General features: G+C 37.5%; 1 protein-coding gene and 1 pseudogene across 1 annotated transcript in view; one reads left to right on the top strand and one right to left on the bottom strand.

The window, feature by feature from the left end:
* The window catches only part of R3hdm1 (R3H domain containing 1), a 123,466-nt gene that overhangs the window by 77,481 nt on the left and 20,060 nt on the right, over positions 1 to 25,925 (bottom strand).
* On the top strand, positions 1,089 to 25,024 carry LOC127697780 (male-enhanced antigen 1-like; annotated as a pseudogene).

Genomic DNA, 25,925 nt, shown 5'->3' with positions numbered 1-25,925 from the left:
GGCCTACAGAGTTGGTCTAAAAGGCAGAGAGGGCAGAGAAGAGGAAGGAACAGATATCAATATGTTTAGAGTACCAGAGAAGGTAGCAGCTCTACTTCATGAATCACTCAACCTCCAAAACTGTGGTTTTTCTTACTGTTACATCTATGGATTTAAAACTGAAATTCTGAATAACAATTGTATATCCTGGAGTTTTAAAAGAACAAAGGCAGAAATGATCCACTTAACATTTCCAAAGAAATCCATTGTGTCTGCTAGAAGAAAATGTATGTAAAGGGTGAAATAATTTAGTGACATCCATGAAAATCAATGCCTAGATTCCCAACATATTATATTAAGGACATTTAAAAAAATTATTTACTGTAGTGGTGGTGGTAATGTGCGCGCGCGTGCACGCGCACACACACACACACACACACACACACACACACACACACACACACACGGAGATCAGAGGATAACTTACAGCTGTAAGTCTCTTTTCTCCATGAGGAGGGTCCAGGAGTTTGAACTCAGGTTGTTAGGCTTGGGGCCTTTATTACCAGAAATATATAACCAGACGGGTGATGGTGGCGCACGCCTGTAATCCCAGTACTCTGGGAGGCAGAGGCAGGCGGATTTCTGAATTCGAGGCCAGCCTGGTCTACAGAGTGAGTTCCAGGACAGTCAGGGCTACACAGAGAAACCCTGTCTGGAGGGGGGGGGGGAGAAAAAAAAGAAAAAAATATAACCAGCACCCCCCCCCCCATCTGTATTTTTAAAGTCAGTTTTCCTTTGCTTGATGCAAGTAAACATTACAAGGCAAGTAGAGAACAATGAAAGGATTCACATGGTCCTTCCAATTTCCGTTGAGAGTTGTACTGTTAATAAACATAATATAATTTTAGGTAAAACAACTGAGCACAATGAAATTTAATGCTAAAAGCAACAATGGTAATATAGCTGCACATATGCCTAATAGAACATTTCTGCTCTAAAATAGAAACATTTATATAAATCAAAATTACCCTAAAGTTTCATCTTAGGTAATTTCATCAGCCAGAATGGCCAAGAATCAATAAAACAAATAACAGCTCCTGCTGGCAAGAATGCAGGTAAGTGCAATGCCAGTAGGAATGGAAACTCTTACTGCCACTATGGAAGTAACCTAGCAGTTACTAAGGGAGCTGGGAATAGAGCTACCTCAAGATCCATCTTTACCACCTTTGGAATATACCCAAAGGACTCTATATCCTCCTACTACAGAGACACTGGCTCATCATGTTCATTGGTGCTCTATTCATTCATAATAGCCTAGACATCCATCAGCAAATACATGGATAAAGAAAATGAGGTGCATTTACACAATGGAATATAATCCAACTGTTAAAAACAACAAAATCACGAAATTTGCAGGCAAATGGATGGAGCTAGAAAAAAAAAAAAAGAAATCAACCTGAGTGAAATAATCATAATAATAATAATAATAATAATAATACGGTATTTTTTTTTTATATGTGGATGTTAGCTCTTAAGCCTTCAAAAGGCAGGCTACAATCCATATACCACAGAGGTTAGGTAAAGGTCTAGGTGGGAGAGGAGGCCCTCCCACGGAAAGGGAAATAGAATAAATAGTTATGAAAGGACAGAGCAGACTAGAACAAGGGGATTAAGTGGAAAAGGGGAGGGAAGAGGGTGTTATGAAGAGAATATGGGGAAGGACAATTAACAATAAGGGCCATTTAAGGGGTTGTATAAAAACCTACCACTGTAGAAGCTTCTTGAAATATATACAGATATGAAAGAAATCTAAGGAGCCATAACATAACAAGGGAGACAATGTTCCAACTAGACATCTTTACCACCTTGTGAAACTTCCAAAGTCAGAAGAAATGGGTGTCAGCTAATTAAGTGGTTGAGGGTGTCAGCTAATTAAGTGGTCGATCAAAAGGGGCCCTACATAAAAATACCCAATGAATTCAGGCTATTTGCCAAGACTATTAGTTGCTCTCCACAAATCGATGGTATGGCCCTATTGCTAAAGACAACACTTACCTATTTCATTGAACATGGAGAAGTTGAGCTAGTGCCTAACTAGAGTCTTCAGCCCTACTGACTAGTATTCATGGTACTAGAAGTTACTCTGAGGACAAATTATCCAACCCTGTAATGTACAATGGTGACACACTTGCATAATATGGTGGTGTAATAGTGGCATAAATGTGGGAGTAACCACTACTTTCTAACTGGATTTAAAGTCCACTCCACAAGAAGGAACTCATGCCTGACCCTGCTCAGATGGCCAAGAACCTGGGTCTAGATAGGCCATTTTAAAAAAGACATACCCTCATTTCTAGCACAATCCAGAAAATAAGTACTAGAACCTGTGGATTATGTGCATGAGGAATGAGAGAGGTTGCTGACCAGGAGGTAGGCATTTAAGGGCCTATCACTGTGCACTTTTCTTTTTTATATTTTGGTTTTTTTGGATGGTTTTTTTTTTTTTTTTTTTTTGCGACAGGGTTTCTCTGTATAGTCCTGGCTGTCCTGGAACTCACTCTGTAGACCAGGCTGGCCTCAAACTCAGAAATCTGCCTGCTTCTGCCTCCCAGAGTGCTGGGATGATAGGCGTGCGCCACCACCGCCCGGCTCACTGTGAACTTTCTAAGTGAACAATGAAATTCATAGTAGAGCAATGGAGAGATGGTTTAGGAGTTAAAAGCACTTATTGCCCTTACAGAGAACTCTAGGGTTCAGTTCCCATCACCCACATGATGGCTCACTGCCTGCTGGATTTCAGTTCCACAGAGTTCCAAAATCCTCTTCTTTCTTCTGTGAGCACCAGACATGTACATACATGAAAGTAAAAACACTTACACACATGAAACACCAACAAATGAAGCAACATTTTGGATTTGGTCACTTTTCTTGTTAGCTTTTTATTATTTTCTACCATTGTAATATATATTTTAGCTCTACATTAAAAAAAAAAACTCACAGAAAAGGGAGCAAAATGATTTTTAATTTGCCTCTAGTTTTGTTAGGTTCTCAATGTAAATAAAATACTATGATATGCTGTCTTAGTCAGGGTTTCTATTCCTGCACAAACATCATAACCAAGAAGCAAGTTGGGGAGGAAAGGGTTTATTCAGCTTACACTTCCACACTGCTGTTCATCACTAAAGGAAGTCAGGACTGGAACTCAAGCAAGTCAGGACACACAGGAGCTGATGCAGAGGCCATGGAGGGATGTTACTTACTGGCTTGATTGCCCTGGCTTGCTCAGCTTGTTTTATTATAGAAGCCAAGACTACAAGCTCAGGGATGGCACCACCCACAATGGGCCCTCCCCCCTTGATCACTAATTGAGAAAATGCTTTACAGCTGGATATCATGGAGGCATTTCCTCAACTGAAGCTCCTTTCTCTGTGATTAACTCCAGCTTGTGTCAAGCTAACACACAAAACCAGCCAGTACATATGCCTTTACTACCCTTTGTCTTATTAAAATGACATGAGCCTTCTCTTTTGTTTCATACTTACGGGGGACAGACATTGAGTGTCTTGAATTTAAAATTGGCTATTTATTTTTTAATCCCATACAGTTGCCTTAACACAACATAATCTTTGTCACCATGATTCAATAAACTGCAAAATGCTTACAAATAAAATCCTGAGAGACCTAACATATTTGTCAGGTCCACGCCAATCTACAGGCTCCCTCAGTCTTTCCTCATAAGTATATGTTATAAACTTTAAAGCCTCTCATCCCAGTTAACAGGCTCCCTTTCTCCCAAGTATCTATTTATTCCCTTATAACACTGAAGAGGTTTCACCCTGTTACTTTTCTCTACTTTCCAGAGAAACAGCCTTGGCAGTTGGAATAAACTTTTCCCACACAGAGCAGCATATTTGGTTTCTTTGCTGTGCCCATCTCATTAGGAGAGTCAAATCAACAGCTTGGTTTACTTAGGAAGCTGGGCCTATGGAAGGGAAACTAATTATGCCCCATCTGGAGGTTTTGGCACCAAATGTATAAAGTTAGAAGATGACTGCTCCAAGGTACCATGGAGGGGAAGTTTTCTTTTGTGGAAAAGAGAGAGAGAAAAATAGAAAGAGAGGTGGGGAGTTGAGGGGAGCGAAGAGCCAGAATCATCTAGAAGAGTCCAGAGCAAGTGGAGAAAGTCCTAGGGTAAAAAAAAGCCAGAAGAATGTTTTGGACCATGAGAGGAGAGAAAGGAGGGTTAGAGCAAGAGAGGAAGACAGACACACAGGGGTGGTGGGGAAGAAAGATAAACAAGAAAGGGTGATGGCCAAAATGGCAGGGTTATTTAGGACTAAGAAGGTGGAGGGAGGGAAGTCAATGATCTGGAGTTCAGGGTAAGGACAGGGTGTGAAGAGCCAGGATGCCCCCGGACTCTGCAGGGTTGAGAGAACCTGGAGGCAGGCAAGCACTCTGGTATGCTAACTGGCAGCACAGTTAGTCAGTTGTCCTGGGTTTCTTTTGGACCTGACAATATTAACATAGCTGACCTGTCAGGAACATATTATACATTATAAAACACTGAGAGAAAATATATTTTCAACCTTTATTTTTGAGACAGAGTGTCTGTAGCCCTGACTGTGGTTGTACTGGAACTCGGATATTTGCCTGCCTCTGCCTGCTGAGTGTTGGGATTAAAGGTGTGTGCCTCTACCACCCAAATGAAAAACTATACCTTTCAATTTTTGTTTAAAATAAAAATTCTGTACATTTTTCTATTGTTTATCAAATGATTAAACTGTGCTGCTCCATCTGATCAAAGTTGGGAAGTTAGTACTTTAAAAAAAAGACACAAGTCTGGTTTCAACAGAATAGTTTAATGTTAATTAATAGTGTTTTTGTTTCAATAAATCAAATTATTAATGCTATATCGTTATATGCATCTTTTGTCATCTAAACTTTCCTGCAGTTTTTACTGTAAGCCTGGTGTCAGAACACAGTCAGAAGAATGGTGCATGGTGAGCAATGCTTTGGGTAACTGTGAGAGAGGCTCCAGAAAAAACGGGCAGAGGGCCTTTTACCTCATGTGCATTTTGTTTCTTGGATTGTTTTTGGACATAATTTCTTGCTTCCTGTGACAAACATTTACATTCAACTTATAAGACATGTTTATTCTTGTTGGATGTCAGAACATAGCTATAGAATCCAATTTGGTCAGTGTACCCTGAATCTGAATGTTCTTCTGTCTTACTTTTGTGCTTTCCCAGATAAAATTATGCCAGGCAATTGTGTTTAAATTAGTCTGTCCTTAGAAAGTTCTGGGAAAGAGCTGCTCTGTTAATATTTAGTATGTGCTTACGGACGTTCATTTACATGTTTTTCTGAACTCAACTTCTTTGGATCACTGCTTTCTTTTGTTCATTCATGTATAAAAGTACACTGAAACTGAAGTAAGGTTGTCTACATAAAGCATTAGACTGCTGCCCTATTCTTTTAGGTCCTCAGATCCCAGGTCTCACAGACGGAAGATTTGCATACATTGGCCAAAGTTGTCAGCCTGGTAGACATAATAATGTTGGTTTTAAAATAATGTTGGTTTTAAAACAGAAGAGAGGGCAGGAGAGAGAGCTCAGTGGTTCAGAGAACTTACTGCTTTTGTAGACGACCACAGTTTAGTTCTCAGCACCCATGTATAGAACCACCCATAACTCTAGCTCTAGAGGACCCAACACCCTCGTTTAAAAACAAAACTGCAGAGTACATTTTTATTCCTATTGTTTAAAAATAAAGGGGGGGGTATTAAAATATAATTCCAGTAAGGTTCAAACTAGAAAATAGTTGTAAAAGATATTATGGTGAAAAAGTACTTTATAGGTAAAATACTCTGCTTTGTGAATATTATAGTATAAAGACTTAGATTTCTACCTAAATGTCCTAGAGAGACCTTAAATATAGTATATGAAAACTCATGTCATTGTTCTGTCTCAAGATCCCTTTTCCCTTCATGTATTTCATTCCCTGTATTATTGCATAGCTGTTAATCCTGAAATTTGCCAGAGAAAAACCAGTGCTAAAGAACCCCCCTTTAAACCACATTTGTAATGGAAACACCTGTTTAAACATAAATATTTATTAAGATCATTATATTAGTAAGTAAGGAAGCAGTAAAACAACCACAGAATTTAGGTAAGTTCAAAGATGCTATGGCCATCTCTAGAGAAGCAGAAAAGCAAATGGCAGGGAAAGCCCTGCTGGTTTGAAAAGAGAGCAGGTAAGCCCAAGGGGAGGCTGTAACTAGAATAGCTAGGAGGTTTTAGGGTAGGAGGTTGGTGGGCCCAAAGAGGGGTTTTGACATTTGTTACAGGTGTTAATGGGGAGTTAAGAGACTGGAGATCAGCATGGGCTTTAATATTACACGTTTATGCTAATAGAAAACTAGATGGCCCATTTTCCTGTAGGGAGAGAGAAGTAATGTTTTTCCTTGGCACATATCACACAGGTTTCTGAGGAATGCTCAACCTTTTGTCTACCCATCTATAATCCTTCTGTTTACTGTCAGAAACTGAGCCCAGACTGTAATTTAAGACACTGCCAGTGGGACTGCCATTTTGGACTTAACAATATTCCCTTACAATTTTGTTAAAAGACTATTTGATGTGTATGAGTATTTTGCCTGCATGTATGTTTGTACACCATATGGTGCTAACAGAGGCCAGAAGAGGGTGCTGGGTCCCCTAAAATGGAATTACAGAACATGGTGAGCTGCCATGTGAGTGCTGGAATTAGACTGACCTTGAATCCCTTCAACGAGCTGCAGCCAGTGCTCTTAACTGAAGAGTCATCTTTCCAGTCCTGACCTTATATTCTCAGTGTGTTTTTACTTTTCTTCAAGATGTGATTTTTACTTTCTTCAAACTTTTGTTAAACTTTTGCAAACTTTTGTTAAAATGTGTACAATAAGCTGATTGAAATACGTATGAAATAACAGTCGACTCCTAAGTACTTATTAAGCACTATCCCTGCAGTGAGCTAATTATACAAAATCTTGATGTTATTATTAATGATGTATTATTAATGATGTTATCATTTTACAAGCTTATAGTACCATTTTACATTTTACTGAGCCAAGAATAATTAAGCAGTTTTCTCAAGGCTGCATGACTAAGGATCTGAACTTAGGTTTAAGTTATTAGCTATCAATCTTCTTGCTACCAGCACCTCTACACTGCACACAGAAAGGAATAGGTTAATTTAACAGAAAGTGAGTGAGGGGAAACTTACTGGATATAGGCATGGTCAATGAAAAGGCTGGGGCTGAGATAACTGGAAGAGACAGGAAAGGAAACACCAAGGTTATAGATGTACTACCCAAAAGTTAACCTGAATGTCCCAAGTACCAGATAACTTTCTGGAATACTGGGAGTTGTAGTTCTTGGAAAATAACAAAAACACAGGGAAAAATATGGTAGCAGTATAGGTGTGCCAAAATAGCCCCTACAACACATCTCATGGCCACTCAGCTGGTGAATTTCAGAGAATGGTCCTGACCAAAGCCCATCCTGGTCAATATTCCAGTGCTAGAAGAGCAGAGACATATGGATCCCTTGGGTTTCTTAGCTGGTAAGCCTCGCCTACTCAGTGAGTTCCAGGTTAATTGATAATGACAAAGGAACAACATTTGAAGTTGTCTTGGGACCTCGAGAGGTACATATGTCCATATCTACACATAACCTCCCCCCCCCAAAAAAAGCAGCAGTACATATACACAGAAGTCTAATCCCCTCCCCAAATCAAGACCCATAAGTATTAAAAGAACTTTACTCATATGCTTATATTATTAACTAGGAATCCTAGTTTAAGCCAGAAGGTACAGTTTTCATTAGAGAACCAAAGCAGGAGAGAAACAGGAAAGGAAAAGCCTGTGGTGTCTGGGTAACCACACATATCACATAGAAGGGGGGAGGGGGAAAAAAGACTGGTTCCAGTTCTCTGAGGATGGTGATGAAGATTCTCAGAAACAGCAACATGTAGATCAATGGCTTCCAGAACTGTTAGAGACTGAACTTTCAGCAGCAAAGTGAATTAAATCATGTGAGATGCTAGCAGGTCATAGACCAGAGGGAAAAAAACTGGAAAATCATGGCTACTGATTGTAGAGAATATGGAGAATTCTGTGGAAGGAATTTAGCTACCGGCAGATGGAGCAAATAACAACATACTGAAATCTGGTCCATTGTAGCTTTACATAAAAGGTGTGTTAATCACTTCCTAACACTTCTATGCTCAAATTTAGAGAATATTCCCATGAGAAAAGAGCTCAACATAATGGGCATGAAAGGAGAACAAAGATTTTCTTTGGTTTCCATACTGAGTTTGAATTGATTAAAATTTCCCCCAAAATTGTAATAACTATTATTTATTTGGAGATGCTTGCAGGTATAGAACCAGTAGAGAGAATCAATCAGAGGGTGCAGCATCTACTCATCCATTCTCAGAGTCATAAAGGAGAGAAGCCTATTATTTCTCTAATGAAGGACGTTATATTTTATCAAGTTATAGAAACAAGTATTGTAAAATGAAGAATCTGGCTGGGTTTTGTGGCTGGCTACGTCTGGAATAATAGAAATATCTTTGTCATTCATGGTGGGCCTGCTATGTTTATTCCTGTGAGGTGACTCATGTGGGCCTGTGGGCCACTGAGTAGTCTTCTCACTAGGGAGATCATACTGGATGGGTGCTACTCTCTGACTGATGTGGTCTATGCAAGGCCCATAACATTATAAGTAGAAGGTTAACACCATTCTCAGTATAATCACACGCATGCATGCATGCTCTCTGGTCTGTTTTGACTTTCTCAAACAGGTCTCACTATGTAGGCTGGAACTCCCTATGTTCCAGTCCCTGACCAGACTGGCCTCTACCTTCCAAGTGCTGGGAATTAAAGGCATGAGGCATCACGTTTGGATTAATTTCTATTTTATTCAATCACTTCTCATGCTATCAATGTATACATATCTGTTTTATACTAATCTGCTTAAAAAACTTGTTTGTATGATAATTTAGTAGACTCTGATATGGTATTCCGTGATTTCAAAATTATCTTTTCCTTAGTAGTTTTCTATACTGACTATAAAAGTTATTGTTTTACAGCCTTTACCCATGACTGGCATTTCAAGGTCACAATAATGAAAAACATTTTGAGGGTTTCAAAGATATAATGGTTTGCCATGAGCGTTTTACAAAGTTCATACTGGGCTTCAGGCAAGTTTAGACCCTGTTCCTTTATGATGCAGGGGGTTTCTTCTATAGAATTTTAATTAAAGATACAACTGGCAGACACCTGTTTTATAACTTTTAATGTGTTACCCTTAATTAAATTGCCAACTCATTCTAACAAAAGATCACAGCCCTTATTCAAAACAGCATCTCTAAGGATTATATGGGGTGGGGATGAGGGCCTCAAAAGGTTTTATATCTTCTTTGAGTAAAAGATCATTTTATAATTAGTAACAAATAGATTAAACCCAGATTTTTGGTAGACCAGGAGTTTTCTTTCTGTTGCCATCATCCATCCTCATACACTACAAAGCTATTTTTTGTACTGTAAAGTACAAACAACTTTACTTTGTGAGGAGGAGTTGCTGCTGAGGGCAAACAATGCTCAGTTGCTCTCTGTATCTAGAGATCCATCTCAGGGCAACCTGAGCAAGAGGAGCTGGGAGCCCTGTATAGTCCCTCTGAAGTACCTACATTGTTATGTTAACTGGCTTAGCTGTCTATGGCTAGAAGCTCAATAGGTGGACTGTTTCGCTTTTATATGATCTTCCCTCATTATTTCCTAGCCATGTCTCACTCACTTTGTTGTTAATACTTAGTAAATTTCTTTTGTGTTATTTTATAACTGCCCATTTCATGCACTGCCCAACTTTTGTTGTTGCTCACTCTAAACCTGGTAAAGAGAGGTGTGGTTTAGCAACTACTGTAAAATTACTGATAATAAAATAAATGTTGTTACTTTCTTCTGATGACCCTGTTTCATATGTCACTGTTTATTTTAAAGACATGTCTGGGACGGGGATATAATTCAATTGGTAGACTGTGTTCCATAAATAGGCACTAATAAACTGGGTGTGGTGTTGGTGGGGAGAAGGAAAATCAGTTCAAAGTAACCTATCACTGCACACAGAGCTCAAGGCCCACCTGGACTACATGGGATTCTGCTTAGGTGAACAACAACAAAAGCTGCTTGAAAACACTGTGGTGTCTGTGTAAATGTTTACTATCCTAGGCAATAGCCACACATTCCTTGGAACATTTAAAAAATAAGGAAATGATAAGTAAAAAATAACAGACTTGCCGGGTGGTGGTGGCGCACACCTATAATCCCAGCACTCTGGGAAGCAGAGGCAGGCATATTTCTGAGTTTGAGGCCAGCCTGGTCTACCGAATGAGTTCTAGGACAGCCAGGGCTATACAGAGAAACCCTGTCTCAAAAAACCAAAAACAAAAACACAGACTTAGCATCAATTTATAAACCAGATAAAGTGGCAAGCCTCAGACTATGATGAATTCTTGAAATCTTATTAATCAATCCAAGGACTTCTAGTCAGATATAGCACTTCTACAGATGCTTCCTTCCTCATGCAAATTCACAAACCACATGCGGTTTTACAGACTAATGGTTCTTTACAAACGCTACATAAATCTTAACAAACCTTGTTTTTTATTTCCTGCATGTATATTATATAAATGAACATCCATAGATTTCTATTAGCTATACAGACATTAGAAAATACATATAGTACATAATAAAATATTTGCAAAAAATATCAGGTTTACATAACATTATTTGTGAGATTTATATACTACATAATGTACTCCATTTTATAACATTTGTGTATAAAATAAAGACCTATTTGGTGTCTATCTGTGATTCTAGCACTCAGAATCACACTTATAATAGGAGGACAGCAATTTTGAAGCCGGTTTTAACTGTACAGGAAAGCCCTATCTTACACACAATATACATATACATTTATATGCTGGTCATATATAAGCATCTGGAGAACCAAGAACCAAGAACTCTGTTTACATTCATATAAACTCGCTCTACTCAAGTGAGAATTAAGACTTAGCAATGAGATATTAATGGAGCTTCCTCCATTAAATTTTCTGTATTATACTTTTGTAGAACTTTAGCTTACAGGAATTTAGGGAGTAAATAAAACTGAGTACACAGAGTAAACAGCCTTTGCCCAAAATGCTAGAGATCAGGAGTGTTTTGTATTTAAAAGATATTTATCATATTTTAGACTGGGAGGTTAAGAATACTTGCTGCTCTTGCACAGGACCTAAGTTCAGTTCTCAGCATCTATATCAAGTGACTCATGACTACCTGTAATTCCAACTTCTGGGGCTCTAACACCCTCTTTTGGCCTTGTTGAACACCTGAACACACATGGTGCATATACAGACAAGCAAGCATACACATACAATAAATGTAATTTATTAAGATCACAATTGCATATACATATATGTACGTATCTAACCAACTACCAACCATCCATGTGGGGGGCACATGTGCAGACACACACAAAGACACACACAGGCACATACATGGGTGGGTATGTATGTATGTATGTATGTATCTACCTACCTACCTACCTACCTACCTGTGACTGTTTGTATATGCTCAACCCAGTGAGTGGCACTATTAGGAGGTGTGGCCTTGTTAGAGTAGGTGTGTCACTGTGGGTATGGGCTTTAAGACCCTCATACTAGCTGCCTATATTCTGTTAGCAGCCTTCAGATGAAGATGTAAAACTCTCGGCTCCTCCTGCACCATGCCTGCCTGGATGCTGCCATGTTGGTGCCTTGATATAATGGACTTAACCTCTAAATCTGTAAGGCAGCCCCAATTAAATGTTGTCCTTATAAGAGTTGCCTTGATAATGGCGTCTGTGCACAGCAGTAAAAGCCTAACTAAGACACTATCTTTCTGGCCTGGAGGCAGTTTTATTAATATTTTTGGTGTGTGTTTATTTTCATTTTGACATAAGATGAGGTATAGAACTTTTTATATAGCACCACTTGGCCATTCAGAAAGATTAGTTAGCATTTTGGACTTGGGTATTAGGAATGGTCAGGCTGTATTCTGTGCCAAAATTAACACAAATCAATTAAAATGAGTGCTGATTAGCTATAGAGGTACAGAGGCTTATAGAGACAATTTGGGGTGGGGTTCTAACTTCACCTTCACCTTATACTGCCCACAACAACTACATACCAGAGACAGTAATAAAACATTAGTGTCATCAAAGCAATGTAGAAGTAATAGTTGCTACATTTTATGGGGGCAGGAATCATATATGTGAAAACAGCATTTAACTCTGAAAAAAAATCAATCTGTGTATCTGTTTCTTGAACACACAGAGGAATACATGTACAGAAAACTTTTCATGAATTTTCTTTTGTGGTAAGATCATATTAGTTATCACAAAACTATCAGGTACTGTTAATACATAAGATATTTCAACAAGTTGTCTTAATTTGCTGTATTAACAGAATGGAAATATGACTATTGCAAAGTTTAAAAGATTTAGGATTTTTGTATTTACGTAAATGGGAAGTGAACTCTTGTGTTTTAGGGTATTTTAAAAACTTGTTACAGAATCTTGAAGGTATAACTTTTAAAGGGTCAAGATTTTAAAGCATCCTGTGTTTTCCTGTACTCTGGAGATTCAGGAAGGATCTCGTATTTGCTAGATAGATGCTATCTAGTAATAATGAAGCAGCCTATGCAACTCAGCAAGACTCTGGCTAAAAATAAAAGTTTCAAATGGCTGAAGATGAAGGTCAATGGCAGAGTACTCTGCCTAGCATGTACAAGGTCCTGGGTTCATTCCTTACTAACAAAGCAAGAGACAGCAAAAGAAAACCTATAAAACAATCAAAACCTACCACGAAACTTCTCTGTACTATTTACTTCTGTAATATCCCCTGAATCTATACTATAGTCACTTCAAAATACAAATCATAAGTTAGAAAATGTGAGCATATGTCCACTGTGACACATTTGAAAAATAATGACATAAAAGGCCATAGGAGTATTGAAAAATACAAATTTATTCATAACCTACAGCACAATTATGAAGAGAATTAACTATAGTGTCTTGATTTTGAATTCCTTCTTATAAACCTGAAAATTTAACAGAAAAAGAAAAACCATTTAAGAGAAAAACCTGTCTCATAATGACCTACCACATGTACAGCTTGGGAAGACAAAATATTTTAAAATATTTAATATGTAATGACTTCAATCTAATGACAATGCCTCAAGCATGAAGTTCTAAAAATATGAACAAGGTCTAAAAATCTGTTTACTTAAAATATATAACCTTAAGATCATAACTCCTTATCTACCAGTTTGAAAGAGAACAGAATTTAACATAAATTAAAATGCATCCAGGAACTGCTACTGACTAAGCAGCAGCAATAACAAAAGAGATTAAAGTCACTGCTCTTCTACATTTGGTGACAACTGAAATCTTCCATATGAAGAAGGGAAAGAAGAGAGCTGTGAAAGGGAGGAATGGAAACCTCAAAGACACAGAGCCAGAGGCAGGAGATACAGACATGTTAACAAGAGCAACACAGGAATGAGTGAGACAGAGAGGAGGATGAGGGTACAGAGAGAGGAGGAAACACACGGTAGTCAACAGACAGAGGTGAGACAAACAGACCAGAGACTAGAAGAAAAGGAGAGGAAGGAGGAAAGAGAAAAAAATAAAAAAAGGAATGAGTGTTATGAAAAGAGAGGATTAAGGAAAGGAAAGATTAATATAGAATCCATCAGAGAGAGGAAGGGTAGGACACCAAGTAGATGCACAGTTTTCTGATGCAGAAAGCCTAAGACATAGTGGGAAAGAAGATGGAAGAGGGGGAGATGAATGTAAGAGAAAAGACAAAGAGAGCCACAGACAAAACCCAAAGGAAAAGGGAATGGGGAAAAGATTAAAAGTGAACTAGATGTTTAGATGAGAGCAGTTGTTAAGAATAAAAGGTAAATACTGCTCATGTTAATTTTTATTCTTTTTTTGGAAGTATTCAATATAACAATTTAAAATTTAACACTTAAAAATGGTGATAGTAGTTTTTAAGCACAAGACTGAAATGATGCATCTGATAAAAGTCTAGTTTCAATAACCGATATTAGAATATCTATGTGGCCATTTAGTGATTTTCCTATGTTCACTAAAACTGAAATGAGGTTTTTTGGTTTTTTTTTTTTTTTTTAGTTCCAAAGCTTTATTATAGAAAAATAGGAAGAGAAATGAGATAGAGAAGTAAAGAGAGAAAGAAAAGACAGAGAGGTGAGAGATGGCCATGACCACGTGGAAAGAGGGGAAAGAAGGGAAAGAAGGGAAAGAGGGGGACAAGAGCAAGGGCAAGAGAGCTCGAGTTATTTCTTAAGAGCAAACAAACTGTTATACAAGGAAAGATGTTTGAAAATGCCACAGCAATTGCAAATCTTGTTAAAATCTCAACTAATATCAGGTAAAAAGCAAGTAAACTCTTAAAAAGAACCTATAACATTTCATAAACAAGTCAGTTGCATTCTTGAGGACACACCATCCCTATCAGCATAATCATGAGGTAAGATTCCAGTTTTGAGGAAAACAATGTGATGTTAAATTTTCAGACAGTAAAGTTAGAAAATCAGGTAATTTTAAGAATTCTACTGGGACTGAGATTTGTTCTCTTTGTATCATGGTATTTCATTATGCCAGTCACAGCAAAGACAAATCTATGTTTTTTGCCTAAGTACTTTAAAAATTATCTACACCTTCCTTAACCAAGGGCACAAATATTAACATGGGTTTTGAGAGTTAAAGTACTTAGTTTCTTCACTTCTAACCAGTATCTCCATCACATTGGTATTTGCTCCATAGTGAAATTTAAAAATTGAACAGGCTATGTAGTTGATCTATTTTAAAATGAACTTAAAGACATTTCTTTCAACTGACAACTTGTTTTGCTATATAAAAAATACAAACCAGCACACAGGTAAACCACTCTATCTACATGAGATAAGAAATGTTGAAAATCTGAGGTGTAGGAAGGAACTGGCACTACTGTAGGTACAGAGTTTTAGCTATCTAAAAACACATATACTTTGTAAAAATATTTTAAATGTCCTAATTTTAGATTTTATTGCATATATCCATTAATAAAAATTACGGTACTAAGTAAACAAGAATAATTTATATTTTTAAAACCTTCTACAAACATAAAGACGAGTTTAGAGTCACATACCTTCATTGTACTGGCATTTGCTTCATCGTACAGAGTTCTGAAAGCACACTTTCCACAGTGTCTGCACACTGACCCTCTGCATTGCTCCTCCACAGAGCTGAACACACACACTCAGATTAGTCAGGTACCAGGAGCAGAATAAAGCACTTACTAAGTACTAAGAGACAATAGAAATCAACAACTGCTGGTTGTGATGTCAGTGAATCTCTAGCCAGTTATCACCCAGAATATCTGGAATGCATCAGAAGCTATATTGAGCTCTTCATTAGCAAGTCAGAAGCAATGATGTAAAAGCTAACAATCTGAGTATGCAAAGACTGTCAGGATTTGGGAGGTTTCTTGCTAAAAATTCCTTTTTGCACCATGATACTCGATCTGATCATGATGCAAAAGGATAAGATGAATCATGTTTCCTAAAGAATAAAATAATGAATCTGATATTGTTAATATGCATAATTTGAAGGGGTTGGATTTGTTTTTTCAAGATAGGGTCTCACTATGTGCCTCTGGCTGCCCTTGAACTCAAAGGAATCTGTTTAACTCAGCCTCCTGAGTACTGGGATTAAAGGTGTGCACCACTACATCTGATTAAATGCATATAAGTTTTAAGTAACTCTTTAATATTACTAACACGCACGCACGCACACACACACACACACACACACACAGTCTCCAAAAGCTGACATCCCATGATACTTTTAGTATCTTTAAAATGACTTTAAGATAATGCGTTTAGGGGGCAATTCCTTGTTGTTTAATGTGTTTTTGCTACAACGAAGCAGCTTGCATATTTAGAAAGAAGCATTACTTCTTAACACCAACAGATGGAGACAGTGACAGAACTATGACAAAGGATAACTCAGCCTGCTATCAGATGCTGTCTACCTTAGCCCAAGGATGAAGGAATCAAATGAAAAGAAACTCATTAAGCATGAAAAAACAAAATTATTTTCGCTTTTTGGTTAATACACTGAGTAACTGAAAAGTCTTTATTCTATTTGCCTTAGTTTTCTATTTCCACAAGAATGCAGAAATGCTCTAAGGATACCATCAGATAATGCTCACTTATTACCTGTACTAATTGAAGAAAAAAATAATGTGTGTACTACACTAACTAGAAATCAAATTATCTTGTATGAAGTATACAATCCTATAGTCTATGAGATCAGCAGGGTTCTTTTGAGCAGTGTGGCGAGCACCAAGACGACAAAAGCTACAGACATCATAATACACTTATTTTTCTTAAAGTACTATTATATTCCTTTGCAACACCCCTTCCCCCAAAACAGGCTCTGTTTCAGCTTCATAGATTTATATACTTTTTCCTGACTATCCAATGAAGATAATCTGACAACTCATGAAAAAGAGAAAAGAAAGAGAAAAGAAAAGAACCTTTCTAAGTTGGTTTAACAGTGATAGGATGGCAAAGTCGACTTAGGAAATTACTGCAATAGCATTAAAAATAAGGTTCTGTGTATTGCTTGCAAGTTAAAGACTAAACAGAGTCCAACTTAAGTCAGCTGCCAAACAAGCACTATGTACAACTGGGGCTTACAATCAACAGCTTACTTACCCTTTTTGCAAATTAGAGGGAAGTCTTTACTTGGCAATAATCAAGCTATCTGAAAATGTTTTAATTAAGATTTTTCACTAATTTAGAATTTATAAGACCTAAGTATTTCCAAATCTAAAAGAGAAAAAGAATCATTTGAAGCTTTAGTTGTTGTGTCTTGCTTCATTTCATTTTGTATGTCAGTATGTCCATCTGCTTCATAACAAGTTTTTGTTGTCATTTTGAAGTAAAGCTGCCTTGAAATTATGCTTGCCATAAGAAGGAAAGATTTCATCTGAGAAAAATCACTGTACCTTTTGTTAGAAGCAGCAACTATTTCTGGGGGGAAAAATGGGCTGGGATGGTTGCTTTAGGAGAACTTAGGCTAGCGTTTGATCTTTTTATCTTTAGAACAGCTAAGCAAAACATGCATGCTAAAGTATGGTACAATGAAGATATGAGAACTGGGAAGAAACTAAAAATAATTAGTGTGAAATTCTTCAGACAAGATACACTATGAGTTATTTTTGCCTTCTGATATAATACAATTATTTATGCTATATTCACCCCCAAATACGTAATAATCACACAATTTAGACTCCTGGCCATTCTCTAGCTAACAAGCTAGCCTAAACTCTTAAGAATGTAAATTTGAGGAGGTTGGAGAGGTAGCTTAGTTTTTAAGAGCTCTGTCTACTCTTCCAGAGATCCTTAGTTCAGTTCCTATCAACAAGGCACAGCCTCACATCCATAATGGGATCCGATGCCCTGTTCTAGCATGCAGGCACGCATGCAGACAATCTCACAAATACATAAATGTGTGTGTGTGTGTGTGTATACACTTTAAAAAAAGCCTACAAACCACTAAATGAACCTAAAGCATTGCATTTGGTAGGATTTTAGATGTTTTAAAAATTGAGGATAGTCGTGGAACAACAAAGATGGTATAAATATGGTTAGCATATTAAAAAAATATTTCACCCATGTCAAATTTCTTGGCTACAATAAAAATTAGAGGGAAGAAATGAGGAAAAATAGTAGAGTGGAAAGAGGGGAGTGGAGGAAGAAAGAAAACAGATGCCAAATGCTGTGTGTGCCTGCCCACTAGGAACTTCACAACCTTTCCCAGAGGCCCTCTCCCCGGCAATCCAGGGCCTTCCTATATAACCCGGGCTGGTTTTGAATACAGAATCCTTATCCTCAACCTTGGCTCTCACTTTTCCTTTGTGAGGTTAAAATTCTGTAACTATTAAGCCAAACAGTCTTTAAACTGTGAGAGTATGTTAGAGTATGTTTATTATTTGTGTGCGCTGCAAATCCAACCAAGATGATTACTATTATTGTAAAACATTATGGACAAGGAGACCATTATATAGCAATATCTCATTATCAGCACACATGGACTCATTTTTGAAATAAATTTGAAGTAAAAATACTTTACTTTGAAGACTTAAAAGTGTGTGGCACTGCTCTGCTAAGGCAACGTTCTCCTTACTACTTGACTCTAGGCAGTACTGCCCCTCCTGTGGGTCTTCTAGTGAGTATGCTAGCCCACACCTGGCATCATGTATTGTAGACACTACAGGAGTCCAAAGGATGAAGAAGGCATTTAAACCCTGGAATTTTTTTTTTTTTTCATTCCTTAAATGTCTGTTTTTACCTGAACAGGAAATTATTATGCCCAAAAGGAAGGAAGAAATTTACTGGGCTGGAGAGATGGCTCAGCGGTTGAGAGCAGTGACTGCTCTTCAAAAGGTCCTGAGTTCAATTCCCAGGAACCACAAGGTTACAACCATCTGTAATGAGATCTGATGCCCTCATCTGGTGTGTCTGAAGACAGCTACAGTGTACTCATATAAATAAAATAAATCTTAAAAGAAAAAAATTACTTCCTGTACTGTTTTGTTTCCTTCTTTTCTTTTGTTTTCTTTTTCTTTCCCTTCCCTTCCCCTCCCATCTGTCTGTCCCTCCCTCCCTCCTTTCCTCCTCCCTTCCTACCTAGCGTGGGGACCAAAAGGAGGGCTTCAGAATAAGTACTCATTCTATATTAAAGTTCAGAAACTTTTAAAAAATCTTACCAGACCCAGATCTTGGGTGACATATAGGCCTCATTCCAACCAACAGCTATTATTCAAATATTGTGAAGATCACAGGTACAAAACAAATTTCATTTTAACCATCTCAGACTCAGTGTCATCCTATTTCTCTTTAAAAATAAAAATTTGGGGCTGGAGAGATGGCAAAGCAGGTAAAAGCACCAACTGCTCTTCTGAAGGTCCTGAGTTCAAATCCCAGCACCCACATAGTGGCTCACAGTCATCTACAAAGAGATCTGACACCCTCTTCTGGTGTGTCTGGATAAAGTTACAGTGTACTTAGATATAATAAATAAATAAATCTTTTTTTTTTTAAAAGAAGTCTTTGAACAATGTTTTTAAAAAATCCCTTAATTATTTCTAACAAATTCCTCTATGGTATGGCTTCCAGAATTCCATCTAGTCATTCCTGTGACCACTTCTATACACCAACTTTGTTAGTTTGTTCTTATTCTGTTCTACATTGTGTAACAACAAAACCCAACAAAATACAACAACAAAACAAAAATCCCCAAACTATAATTCAGAATTATGTGATCTTATGATTTCATATTGAATTGATAGCTTCTTCTCATGAACTGTGAGTTAAGTATTTTTATCATTACCATATTGATTTTTCTAAACTTAAATGACAAATTAGGGGAGATTTGGAAAGCCTTTTAGGACAGGGAAGTTTCCAGGTCACATAATTTTCACCCAGAGGCATGACTACAATCGCAAGGGAAATGGGAGCAGGATTTGAGCCTCTAAAAAGGATTTTTATAAAGCAGAACAGGCCATCTTATAGACTGCACAGTCTGGACATACTAGAATATTAATACTAGTTAGCTGAGATCTGCCATATGCCAGTTAGGTTATGCTCTGATGACAAATACCTAACCTTTACCAGATTAATAGACAGATTTCCATCTTGCCTACACTACAGATTTTGTATCATGCTAGTGACACTTTTCAACAGATATCAATAAACTAGTGTCTATGGCCTGTTTCTATACGTCCCTTACACTAAGGAAGGCTTTTAGATTCTTTAAAATTTGAGAAACAACATGAAACAATCATAGGAAGAAAACTATAACACAGTAGTGGTAAACAGTTTACAGATCTTGAAATATTTATTCTTTGACATCTAGATGGTAACTCAGAGATCCAGGCTTAATTCCATTTTTTGGTTCCTGGTGTCATTCTCTACGTTGCTTTGCTATTAACACATAGCTTCTATGCATCCCCCTCCTCACAATTCAGAACCAGTTATGTGCTTCAAACAAACTGCAGTAGGGATGGGTGTGTCTGATTCCAGATGCCCATCAAGCACAAGAGCACTGAGTATGGCTAAGTACTCATGTCTCAGCAGGAGTTACTTTTTATTTGTACTCAAAGATTATACAATTCTAAAGACATCAACTATAATTTTTATTTTAAGAAAAAAATTTAATGACATGGTTTTAAGAGTAAAATGAATTCAGAAAGCTTTGAGTCAGACCTAAAACAAAGGAATCTAATTATTCCCATAGTATGTTTAAATTCTTTCATTTTCAGTCTTCCATCTTGAGTATACTTACATATTACAATTTAATCATAAAGAATTGAAATTCTAAAAATTATGTAATTTAAAAATTAAAGATCTACACAAGTCTTAAAAGAGAATTATGTATGAGTGTGACTTTGTAAATAAAATGTAAAACAATTTGCATGTCATCACTACAGAGAGAAACTGCTATTTAAGAAATCACAACTGGGTATCCTCCCAACCCTGGCACATCAAGTCTTTGCAGGGCTAGGCTTAGGAGGAAGGTATGGGAGGAGGGACGGGAGGGGGGGGCTCGACCAGAAGGAAGGTGGGGGTAGTGATCAGGGTGTAAAGTGAATAAATGGAAAAAAAGGGAAAGAGTGTAAGGTGGTTGTATCTGTATGAAACAGACAAAAAAATTTAAAAAGAAATCTCAAGCATTCTCATTGAACTGATGCAGTAAATTATGGAAGACATGTATGCTGGACAACGAGAGTGAAGTATTTTTTACATAGTTCATCTATATCTAATATGCATATTAAAATACTATCTTTTATTTTTAATTTAATGTGTCTGTTTTATAACTTGGTCAGAAGATGTCACAATTTGTTCACAACTCAAGATGGATCAAAACCAAAAATCTAAAAACCATAGGTCAGCATATTAGTCCAAAATGAAAAAAAAGTATTTTAAAACCCCAAAATATGAACTGATAAAGAGAAAAAATTACTTGTAACAGATAAGAAAGGTTGAAAAACACTTTTTTAAAAAGTCCACATCTCAAAAATCAAACTAAAAAATTTAGGCTTCTTCTTTCCTACAATGGTATATCTTAGGAAATACCTAAAATGGAGAAAGATACAATAATTATAGAAGTAGATGGACTTCAATATATGATAACCTAGCTATAATAAAGTCCACCACTATTACCATGAATAAAATGAAAAACTAAAACCATGGTCTGGCAGGGCATACTTCAGATTCTATAGCTTAGCAGTTAAGAATCAACCAACCTCTATACAAAGATTACAATAAATTATTGGGTGAGAGGCAGGGATATAAAAAGGCCTAAGGGGCTCTTGCCTCCCTTACTCTCTTAGCTTCTTTCTTGCCCTCTTGGACTCTTCCCTTCCTAGTCTTTCTCCCCCCTCTCTCCACGTGGTCATGACCAGCCTCTACTTTTCTACTCTCTCCTCTCTGCCTTTACTACCTCTTTAACTCCCCTCCCCATGCCCCGAATAAACTCTATTCTTTACTCTATTAAAAAAAAAAAAAGCCTAAGGGGCCCAGTACAAGAATAACTAATGCAATCTGGCAATTAAACTATATAGTCTCAGAAAATAAAAACTTTCTAGAAAAGTGTGGAAGTGAGTCTATAATTCCAGCTAGCTGATAGGCTAAGACAGGAAGATTACAAGTCTCAACCATGAGTACAAGGCCATTGTATGGAATTTAGCAAGATCCTGCCTCAATGACAAAGGGCCGGGGTTATAGTTTGGTGGTAGAGACCTTGTCTAGTATACACAAGACCCAAAGTTCAACCATAGCACTAGCCAGGTGGTGGTGGTGCATGCCTTTAATCCCAGCACTTGGGAGGCAGAGGCAGGCAGATTTCTGAGTTGGAAGCTAGCTTGGTCTACAGAGCTAGTTCCAAGACAGCCAGGGCTTCACAGAGAAACCCTATCTCGAAAAAGAAACAAAACAAACCAAAAACCCAAAACAAAACAAAATAAAACCATAGAGCCGGGAGGTGGTGGCGCACGCCTTTAATCCCAGCACTTGGGAGGCAGAGGCAGGTGGATTTCTGAGTTGGAGGCTAGCCTGGTCTACAGAGTGAGTTCCAGGACAGCCAGAGCTATACAGAGAAACCCTGTCTCGATAAAACCAAAATAAAACAAACAAAACAAACAAAAAAACAACCATAGCACTACACATACAAGAGATAAATTAATGAGATTAATGAGAATGTGAATTAATGAGATGAATGGTATTAAAAGCAAATGACTTTAAAATATTTTTTAATATGAGACAAGCCCTCACTCTAACACTGGTGTGATAAAAATCTCATCATCTCTTTTGGCAACAAATTTGGTAATACTTAATACTGAATGATAGCCCCAGAATACACCCAAATATATTTTAACTTTACTACATTTGTAATGTGTACATTGTCAATAAATGGATCAAGACTATATGCCAAAGATTTCCAATAAAAGCCTTTAGTGGTTGGAAGCTAGAGAGATGGCTCAGTGGATCAGATAGCATGCTGGTCTTCCAAAGCACATAAATTTAGTTTTCAACATTGCCAGTTCACAGCCACTTGTAACTTTAGTTTGGGAGTCAGGAGAAGAGATCCAACATGGCGCCAGCACAATGCGTGTGTACCATGCTATGTATATACAATTTAAATAATAAATATTTTAAAAAAGATTTTAGTGGTTGGATTACTGGCTGTTTTCCTTAGCTCCTTAGTTCTAACAGTGAAAGAAAGAACAATGACTAACACCTAAGTGCTATATATCACGGAAATGTCAACGCACTTTATATGAACAAAGTCATAAATTTACAAAGTAATTCCTGAAGATATGTATGCCATTTATCTTCATCACATATATGCAAAAATAAGGGCAAAGAAAGTTTAGTAACCTGCCCAGTGCATTACAAGCACTAAATGTAGGGGAAGGAGAAAACAAAGTACAAGCCTGAATCTTGAACCTTCTACTAAGGTACATATTTAACCACAAGTGACTAATTTTTATTAATATTAAATAAAAATTTAAGCTCAATTCTTTTGTTACATTAACTATATTACAACTGCTCAGTACCAATGTGCTAGTGGATGTTATACATGGGAGTCTGACATGGAATATTTCTTTTACTGTGGAAAGATCTATTTTGTATAGGACCAACACTGTTCTAAGATATTAACCATCATGTAGTTTGCCTTAAGGGTGAAAACCAATATGTACTTACATATATTTTAACTAATGGTTCAATATTTCCAATGTTTTATCACTGCTCCAACTCACTGTCATTTATCATCATCCACAATGTATCCTGAAATCAATCCTCTCTCCTTTCTTCCCTCCTTCCACTGTTCAGTTCAGGTTGGTCTTCAGTCTCCCAAGTTCCAGGTTCCAGGCACATGCCACCAACTCAGCATACTTCTCTAGTACTGTGAATTCCATAGCCCAGGTTCAAGAATCATGTGTATCTACTGAATTCTAAGAACTGATGTCAAAAATGTTTCTTGTACAAGGAATAATGTATTTTGTTCAATGAATCCTCACTATGTATACGGACCCTTGTTACTTTTGTGTTTCCTTCAGTTCCTTTATATCGCTCTTGTCAACACCTCTGTCTGGCCCTGAGAACTCTACTTCCACTTCTGGCCTCAGAATGAATGTATGATTCAGAAATGAATTATACCAGAGTATCTGGTCATAGTTTAGAATTGAACGTGTATCTTAAGTTGGGTAACAAAATCAAAAGATCAGTCAAAGTCACCTTTGTATTTCATCTGTTCTACACTTTACTTGAGTGTTAATTTTTCCAAAAAAATACAAAATCTCTTCATATAGAATTGTTAGAGATAAAATCTTGAGAACTAGAAATGAATGGAAGATTTTAAAAAGAACACTGAACTTATTATCCCAACTGTACAGACTAAAACAATAATAAAATGGCTGATATCGCTATCAGAATTTTAATGTGAGCATTCTTCAGATGTTTATTACTTTTAGTCCAATTATGACCAAGAATAATTTTGAAAAATTAAAATTGGTAGTGTTTATAGAACTTCATATGGCTAGCACATTTTAACATGTTTAATAAGAAAAATGTTGAAGAGTCCCAGCATGTTCTGTCCTGCCAGAAGTGAAGGTGAGAGTCTGGCTGTGGGCTCTGAGAGGCCCCTGCTCAGATATCAGGAGTAGTTGTTCTAGGAGGAGACACCATGGTTCCTGAGCATATCTTCCCTAATCAGACTGTGGACTTAGGGCCACAATCAGGGTCCTACAAAAGGAACTGGGGATTGAAGCAGTGAAGGACCTGAGGAAGAGCAGGAGGAAACAGGAACAGGCCCAACAGGCTACTAGTGCCATCCCCTCAATCAAGATCCTGAACAAGAAGAGATGGAACTAGCACCAGTGGGTGAGGGAGAAGATTGAGCTGATGATATCCAAGACTGGATGCAGGTCCTGGGGCTTTTGCCAGACCCACTATTAGAGAGTGAGGATGAAGATGAGGAGGGAACTGCAACATTGACCCATGGACCCAGAACACATAGAGCTCACAAAAAGGATGATGGCTGGAGAAAGCCTGCCTGCACCAGGGGTTCCTGCCTGGGCTCAAGAGATACCAGATACTCAGTGGGAAATGTGGTACAGAAAGCCCTTCAAACCCAGCAGGCATCCCCTGCCTGGAAGTGACCACACAGAAAGAGAGCCTTATCTCCCTACATTCCAAGCTAGGACCAGCACAAGACTAACACAATTCTGGTTTTAACAATCATCTTCTTCCCATGTCCCCTTTCACCTCAAGGCAAATCAGACCTCTCAGAGACTCACTTTATTCAATTCTGTACATATGGGGACATTGGCCCAAGCCCATCCCACCTTAGCATGTATTACTCTGTGGAGAATAAAGTACCCTTTGTACACAGCCAAAAAAAAAATCTTATCTTAATACTGAATTTCAACAAAGTTGATAAAAAAAATAAACCATTACAATAAACATAGCAACAAAAATCCAGTTTGAAAATAAGCAAAATACATAATTATAAATTGAACATAAAAGGACTTGGCTTTAATTTCCATAAGGAAAATATATAAATAGTCAACAGCCACATGGATACTCAACATCACTAACCATAAAGGAAACAGAAATGTCAATGTATACCTACAGGGTATGGACTACTAAAAATCCAGAAAATAAAAAGCAGTGGAAAGATATCCAGAAAACTGGAAATCTTTGTGGACTGTTGGCAATAATGGCAAGGTGTAACTACTATGTAAATTAGAATATTCCTAAAAATCTTTTCTAGTGTCATTTCTGTTGCTGTGATAAAACAGTCTGGCTAAAAGCAATTCAGGGGAGGAAATGGTTTGTTTGGCTTACTTACACTTCCAAGCGGTCAAAGCCCATAACCAAGGGAAGTCAGGACAGGAACTCAAGCAAGCACTGTGGATGAACGGCTAGCTTGCTCACAGGCTCCCACTCAGCTAGTCTGCCTTACTCCAACTGCCTACCTAGGCTGCGGGCTGGGTCCACTTGCATTGACAATTTCCCATATGTAATTCCTCAATGGAAGCTTTCCTCTTAGAAGACTCTAGGTTATTAAGTCGACAGTTTAAAGTGGCAAAATCTAACACTTAAAAACTTGGATAAATGAATGGAAAACATCATATTGTACACACATAGAACCAAGTGTTATTCAGTCCATAAAGCAGAAAATTATGACACTTGTTACATTACAGATGAACCTTGAAGTCAT

Source organism: Apodemus sylvaticus, chromosome 12 (assembly GCF_947179515.1).
Source record: "Apodemus sylvaticus chromosome 12, mApoSyl1.1, whole genome shotgun sequence".
NCBI lineage: Eukaryota > Metazoa > Chordata > Mammalia > Rodentia > Muridae > Apodemus > Apodemus sylvaticus.
The sequence above is the reverse complement of the archived record's forward strand: the minus strand, read 5'-3'. Positions and strand labels throughout refer to the sequence as shown.